Source organism: Trichomycterus rosablanca, chromosome 7, assembly GCF_030014385.1.
Source record: "Trichomycterus rosablanca isolate fTriRos1 chromosome 7, fTriRos1.hap1, whole genome shotgun sequence".
Classification (NCBI taxonomy): Eukaryota; Metazoa; Chordata; class Actinopteri; order Siluriformes; family Trichomycteridae; genus Trichomycterus; species Trichomycterus rosablanca.
The window spans coordinates 23,668,673-23,676,402 of record NC_085994.1 but is presented as its reverse complement, the minus strand read 5'-3'; positions in this window follow the sequence as shown (position 1 = coordinate 23,676,402).

The window sequence follows — 7,730 nt, the reverse complement described above, 5'->3', positions numbered from 1 at the left end:
CATTGTTGTATTTATTGTATTTTATGTTGACCGCCGTTTTATAAAAGCAATAAGCCACTCGAGACCGTGCATTACTGTTATGATTTTAGCACGGGAAAGAAGTTTTAGGCACTCCGCTTCGCGTCGTGCCAAAAACGTCATCCCCGTGCTAAAATCACAGTAACGCACTGCCTCTCGTGGCTTATTGCTTTAATAATTTACAACAATAATTTTAGTAATAATAATACTGATACTAATAATAATAACAATGATAATACTAATAACTCTAACAAAATAAAATATAAAAACTATACTAATAATTATGATAACAATTTTAATAGTAGTAATAATAATAATACTAATAATGAATAGTAATAATAATAGTAATAGTAATAATAATTATAATAGAAATAACAACAATAATAATAATTTTAATAATTTTAATAATTAGTAATAATAATACTGATTGATTTAAAACTACTCTGTAAAACTGTAAAATAATAATTATTAGTATAAGTATTTTAATTGTTATTATTACAATAATAATATTACCAATAATTTTAACAATAGTAATAATTTACAACAATAACATTAGTAAAAATAATACTGATACTAAGAATAATAACGATGATAATACAAAAAACTCTAACAAAAATAAAAACATAAAACTATAAGAAATAAAAACTTATACTAATAATAATGATAATAACAATAATTATAATAGTAGTAATAATACTAATACTAATGATAATAATACTAATAATAACCGTAATAATAATAGTAATAGTACCAATAATTATAATAGAAATAATAAACAATAATAATACCAATAATTTTAACAATAGTAATAATAATAATAATACTGACTGATTAAAAACTACTCTGTAAATTGTAAAATAATAATAATTGTTATTATAATTAGAATTATTGTAATTGTTATCATTATTACAATAATAATACCAATAATTCTAACAATAATAATAATAATTTACAACAATAACATTAGTAATAATAATACTGATACTAATAATAATGATAATACCAATAATTCCAACAAAAATAATACTAATAATACTAATAATAATGATAATAAAAAACAAATAATAATAATAATAGTACTAATAATGACAATGATAATAATTATAATAATAACAACAGTAATAGTACTAATAATTATAATATAATTAATAATAATATTTTAATAAAGCATTTCAAGGGCGGCACGGTGACTCAGTGGGTAGCGCTGTCGCCTCACAGCAAGAAGGTCCTGAGTTCGATCCCCAGGTGGGGTGGTACGGGTCCTTTCTGTGTGGAGTTTGCATGTTCTCCCCATGTCTGCATGGGTTTCCTCCGGGAGCTCCCACAGTCCAAAAACATGCAAGTGAGGTGAATTGGAGACACTGAATTGCCCTATAAGTAAATGGATGTGTGTATGTGTATATATGCATCTACCCTGCGATGAACTAGCGCCCCGTCCAGGGTGTTACTGTGCGCCTTGCGCCCATTGAAAGGCTGGGATGGGCTCCCAGCACCCCCGCGACCCTGGATAAGCGGTGAGTAAAGCATTTCATATAAATAAACATTTTTGTAGCTGTTTGTAGTAGTGATGGGTATATGGTCTGTGGAAAAAATACAACTGACAAAATATGGTTGTTCTTAATTTTAATCAAAACAAGATCTCAGCACAAAAATACATCAGCATAGAGGAGAAAAAGAAACATTTCTGTTTGATCATGAGAAACGACGGACTCAAATAGGCCTCGTAAGCATGCCGACAATGAATATATGATTACTGCACTGGGGCATCGAAATTCTAACAATCACTACAAAATGCCGTCAATAGAGGGGAAGAACGCAGTCCAGTACTAGAGCGGGATCGATGGGTTTAATGGCACGTCGTTCTATCAGCACAAATAATAGAATTAGAATGAACAAACACATTTAGATACACAGTAACGTACTTAACAAAGTGTGGAAACTCACACAATTTTCACAGTACTGATATTCTAGAGGAGTTTTACCAGAGTAAGCTTACATGTTTAGGTGTAAGGTGCATGAATGAAGGGCAAAATAGTTTACCATCAGTAAATATCCTCATAAAATCCCTCTATTATTAGTGCTCTTGTTGTTTGAAATAGCCCCACTAGTAAAACCATGTAGTCCAATATTTCTAAAATTATTTCTAAAATTATTTATTTCTTTTACATATGTAAAAAAATAAGTGTTTCTTTAATGCCAGTCCTCAGACTCTTGCAATATGCAGGATTGTCATTCACAGTAAATACATTTCAGGTTATTGTGAACATGGCATATTCCTATTTACATACAAGAAAAATAGCAGTATTTACATTTATTTTATACTAACAATACTCCTATGTATTGCCCGAGCACATATTTTCCTGGACAGCAAGTGCAGCAGTGTTGTGTTGTTTATTTTTTTTAAATTTAAATAAAATTTTAAGTCGAATTATGCCACGAGCGGCATTTATAAAACAGACGGAATCAGATTTAGGCCAGTCGTCCATATGGCATGAATATCAAGCATTTTGATTGACATTTTAGGTGACTATTAACTGGACTGTGGGAGTAAACAGGAGGAAACCCACACAGACATGGGGAGAACATGCAAACTCCACACAGAAAGGACCTGAACCACCCCATGTGGGGATCGAACCCAGGACCTTCTTGCTGTGAGGCGACAGTGCTACCCACCGAGCCACCATGCCACCCATGTCAAACACACTCACTTTCTTAACCGCTTATCCAATTACGGTCATTTGGGGTGTGCTGGAGCCTATCCCAGCCTTTCAATGGGTCGCAAGGCACACAGTCACATCCTGGACGGGGCGCCAGTCCATCGCAGGGAAGACACACATGTACACAAATACACCCATTCACCTATAGGGCAATTCAGTGTCTCCAGTTAACCTGACTGCATGTTTTTGGACTGTGGGAGGAAACCGGAGCTCCCGGAGAAAACCCACACAGACACGGGGAGAACATGCAAACTCCACACAGAAAGGACCTGAACCACCCCGCCTGGGGATCAAACCCAGGACCTTTTTGCTGTAAGGCGACAGTGCTACCCACCGAGCCACCATGCCACCCATGTCAAACACAGTCATAGACAATTTTGTATTTCCAATTCACCTCACTTGCATGTCTTTGGACTGTGGGAGGAAACCGGAGCTCCCGGAGGAAACCCACGCAGACACAGGGAGAACATGCAAACTCCGCACAGAAAGGACCCGGACCACCCCACCTGGGGATCGAACCCAGGACCTTCTTGCTGTGAGGCGACAGTGCTACCCACTGAGTCACCGTGCCGCCCCAGGTTAAATACCAAGCACAGTAAAATGGTAAAACATGATCAAACTCAAACAAACTCAAAGCAAAACAAGCTCTGAATCTAGCAGTTAAACCATCACATGATTTTGGTAGAAACGTGGAAGTTTGCTTTTCCAACAGCCACCAATCCATTTCTTTATTCCATCCATCTTTCTTTATTCCATTTCATCTTGAATTGCAATGCTATGGTTGTTTTACACCCCCCCTTCCTGCAAAAAACTTTGACCTCATAGGACAAATGCCAGGACTTACATTACAAGATTGCCCCATTTCACTGTGGAAAGAAATGTAGTTCATTTTAGAAAACACAATCTAGTCCTATTCAATTCCCCAGTTGTATTTTCCTCCGCTGCTGCAAACTCCCAACTTCAGGTCTCACAGAGAGAAATATTTTATAGTCATGCACTAATGCACTACTATCCATTGTTCCATCTCCTACACAGACGCCTTCGGGGGTGGCACGGTGGCTAAGTGGGTAGCACTGTCGCCTCACAGCAAGAAGGTCCTGGGTTCCATCCCCAGGTGGGGCGGTCCGGTCCTGCTCCAGTTTCCTTCCACAGTCCAAAGACATGCAAGTGAGGTGAATTGGAGATACTAAACTGTCCATGACTGTGTTGGATATAAACTTGAGAACTGATTAATCTTGTTTATACTCGTGTAATGAGTAACTACCGTTCCTGACATGAATGTAACCAAAGTGTAAAACATGACGTTAAAACCCTAATAAACAAACAAACAAACACTGCTTGTTTCCATATTTTTGGTTAGTAGTGTATGTTTGCAATAATTTCTGTACACCAAAGAACCCATACTATAAGTTAATCAAATGTATGGGTCTGTCCGAAAACCTAGTGAGCTGCCTTGCTGCCTAGTGCCTTAGAGAGGATTCTAATAAAACATTGAACTTATAAGGCAGATTATTTAGATGCACTACTAGGACACAGATTAGCTAACAGACAAGCTAAAACACACGCTGGAACCAGAGCTGGGCTCTCGAATACATCGTATCGAGATGTATTCATGCCGGCTTGGCTGAGCGGCCACAATGATTGGCCTGTTGTTCAGATAGGGGTGGGATTAAGCCGGATAGGGTCTCTCTCATAACTAATGCAATTACGACCTCTGCTGGCTGATTGACGGTGCGGTGGTGTGTCTCTCCGTATACAGTGCTGAGCTGCACTGCACTCGTCAAAGTGTAGGTGACAAGATGCATACGGCATGATGCCCACGCTTCGTTCTCCTCAATCGGAGCGGGGATCGGCATTGGTGGAGAAGAAGCATGACAAAATCGGGCAACTGGACGAGCTAAAAGGGAGAAAAAGGGGAGAAAATGCATAAACAAAATCTATGAGAATTTATTTACATTTGAAAACAACTTCGCTCACTGGCATTTTTTGTAAGAAAAGTTGTGCTGCACTGAATGCTGTGTTTGCCTTTGCAGATCAGGACGCATTAGATGTTTCCTGGTTATTCAGTCAGAACATCGCTCAGAATAAGGCATCTCAGTAGGCATCATTTTAGGGCATCTAAGAATTGAGACAGGAGTGTGTGTAAGGTGCCGTAAAATGCTGTCTATGTAGAGAGCCTACTACATTTTCAGACAGATCTTACAGTTCAATTCAACGCTACACTTGCTGTCCAAACCAATTTTGTCCTAAAACACTATTAAAAGCACAATTCTGCATCTGTATTTGGCACGTTTCATATATTCTCTCATGCTAAACTGTATTGTGTGCATTATAAAAACATCCAGATGCAGTAACGACGTTTCAACATATATGCAGTAACGTCAAACAGCCAAAGACAATATGCATTGTCACGTGCCGTTTGTTTAAAAAATATCATATAGATTTTTAATAAACACAATAAACATTCATATATTATACGTCATATCTTGCTGTAATGGTTTGTAATTGAACCCTTTACTGGTATATGTGGGGGTGGTGCTCCACTTCCATGGTGGCGCAGTGGGTAGAGCTGTTGCCTTACAGCAAGAAGGACCTGGGGTTGATCCCCAGCCGGATGGCCAGGGTCCTTTTAGTGTGGAGTTTGCATGTTCTTCCTTTATATGTGTGGGTTTCCTCCGGGTGCTCCGGTGTCCTCCCACAGTCCAAAAACAGGCAGTCAGGCTAAGTAGAGCTACTAAAACTGGTGCTACTACTGGTGACCTGTCTGGGGTGTTTTCTGCCTCTTGCCTGGTAAATCAGACCCACCACAACCCTGGTCAGGACGGAGCACAGGTAAAACAGACATTGAATGAATGAATGAATCAATCAATGAATCGGTGAATCAGTGAATCAATGAATCAAATTGTCATGTATGTAAAACCTACTCAGGCCCTAGACTCAGGTCTACTCAGGAACTATCATTTCCTTCCCTTCCATCCTTAAAGGCAACCCTAATTTTAATTTAGGTGGTGAAGCGGTTTGAAACTCAGCTCTGCCATCCAGTTGGGGTGGGCGCCTATATGAACAAAAATTGGCAGTTGTTCATATAGGGTGGGAGCCGGAGGGGACCTTATAACTAATGCAATTACGACCTCTGCTGGCTGATTGATGGCGCCTGCACAGGGTAGAGGAATAATGCTGATCAGGGTGTGGCTCTCCATGCACAAAGCTGATCCGCATATGAACTCACCCAGTGCAGATGAAAAAATGCAGTGGGCTACTGTACACGTGTTGGAGGGGGCGTGTGTCAGTCTTGCTCTGCTCAGTCAGAAGTGGAGATTGAAGAAGTCTAATATGCTAGCCCACCAATGCTGAGATCTGGTTTCGAATTTCAGTGGTGCTACTGGTCGGTGTGCATCTACAAAGACATGATTGGTCATTGCTTGGGAGAGCTGGGGTGTGATCAAAGCCCTGCAATGGATTGCTGCCCTGTCCAAGGTATTCCTTTTTTCCGCCCAGTGTTTCCCAGTGGAGCCAGACACCCTCACATTAATGAATGGGTAATGTTATTCTAAATATGAATATCTGCATCTTCCAAATGTAATAATTTTACTGTCCACCATTGGAATTTTGGACCTTTGGAATGAAAGATATATGGAATGTACATAAATTTGTTACAATAACAAATTTGTTAAATAAATGATTGTTAATTGTACAAGACTTATTTTTTGTATACTAATGTAATGTCATGAATGGTGTGATACGTTAAATAATGTGGGTATTTAAAAAGCAAAATGGTTAAAATGGCCATTTCAAATTCCTACATAAAGATTTAAGTGCCTGGATAAACCATTTCATTACGTTACAACCCCAAATCAGAAAAAAGTTGGGACAGTATGGAAAATGCTAATAAAATAAAAATGCAGTGTTCTTTACATTTACTTGTACAATGAACCTTAAAGAAAATTGGAAGGGATTTGCATATTTCTCCCTCTACAGTGCATAATATTAAACAATTTAAGGAATCGGGAGGAATTTCAGTGCGTAAAGCTTAAGCTGAACGCCAGTGATCTTCCATCCCTCAGACGGCACTGCATCAAGAACCGCCACTCAACAATAGCTGATATAACCACATGGGTGAGGGATTACTTTGGCAAACCTTTGTCGAGCACTACAATACAGAGTTACATGCACAAATGCCACTTAAATCTTTACTGTGCAAAAAAGAAGCCTTATGTTAACCATGTCCAGAAGCGGCGTCGACTTCTCTGGGCTCGGAGGCATCTAGGATGGACCATCACACAGTGGAAACATGTGAAAAGGACCATCCAGACTGTTATCAGCAACAAGTTCAAAAGCCGGGGTCTGACGTCATCTTTTCCAGGGACATCCATGCATTTTTTCAACAAGACGATGCAAAAACGCATGCTGCACACATTACAAAGGCATGGCTGTGGAAGAAGAGGATACAGGTACTGGACTGGCCTGCCTGCAGTCCTGACCTGTCCCCAATAGAGAATGTGTGGAGAATTTTGAGACGACCCTGTACTTTTGCACATCTTAAGACGTGTTTGCAGGAAGAATGAGACAAAATAAAAGCTGAAACACTAAATCACTTGCTATCCTCTGTGTTAAAATGTCTTTTAAGTGTGGTGAAAAGGAATGGCAACATTACAAAAGTGGGAAATGCTTCACTGTGCCAACTTTTTTTGGAATGTGTTGCAGGTCTGAAATTCAGGAATGGATGTTTATTAATAAATGAAATGAAGTTGAAATATCTGATTTAGGGTTGTACTATACTGTACCATATGAGGACAGTGTTTTTCCCAATAGACACCACTTCTAGTCACTACATAAAACATACCTCCTCTACATAAAGTTTCAGTCAGTCACAAAAAGTCCAAAAACTTGATAACATTTGCAAATCACTCATAAAAAACTCAGCCTCCTCAAACATACTCTCATCATACTCTCAGTCTACCAGTCTAGGATGTTTGAATAATAAAATAATACGCA